The sequence below is a fragment of the Octopus bimaculoides genome, chromosome 7 (assembly GCF_001194135.2).
Source record: "Octopus bimaculoides isolate UCB-OBI-ISO-001 chromosome 7, ASM119413v2, whole genome shotgun sequence".
Classification (NCBI taxonomy): Eukaryota; Metazoa; Mollusca; class Cephalopoda; order Octopoda; family Octopodidae; genus Octopus; species Octopus bimaculoides.
Window position 1 is genome coordinate 17780658 of NC_068987.1, and position 868 is coordinate 17781525.

Below are 868 nucleotides of genomic sequence, written 5' to 3' on the forward strand. Positions count from 1 at the left end.
ATACATATATATATATACATATATATATACATATATATACACCCATCCTTAGCGTAAATGATATCAAAAAGCTCAGATTTCCAATCCCCAGATTTACTCCTTTACGGTCTTAACCTTTTTCGTTCGGTGGAATTTTCATCAGTCCTGCTAGTATATATGGTATTATGTTACATTATATTATATCATATTATACTATATTATATTATATTGTATTATATTATATTATATTATATTGTACCATATTATGCCATTGTGGCAAAATGCCAAATGGCATGTCGTTCGCCTTTACGTTCTGAGTTTAAATTCCGCATAGGTCGACTTTGCCTTTCATCATTTTGGGTTCGATGAAATAAGTATCGATTGATTGCTTGATGACTGGAGTCGGAGAAATCGGCTAGCCGACCGCCAAATGAAGATTTCAGGCCTTATACCTATAGTAAAAAGGATTATAGATAAATATAAAAATTTGCACACACGCCGATAGATAAATATACATACTGTATGAATGAGCGTACGTTTCTACATGCCCACGCATGTGTAACAGTATATGCTTAATATGCATTAATAAAAACAAAATTGTGAAGTAAGCAGACAGCAGAAATATATCAGTGAAAGAGCATGTACTAGAAAAGCTGAATCAGTTTAAATATGATGTACATTTTACAGAAAGCTATGGAGGCTTCGGGAAAAAAAATTGTCTATTTCTCCGATGAATACAAAAATGATGAACAGCATTTATCGATTTTCGAAACTTATTAGGTTCTCATGAATTTTGGATATTAGTACAAACGTTGCTGTAAAGAATTTTATTTCGAACACGGGTATATTATATAACTTGACATAAAACAACATGCAATGTCATGTAACA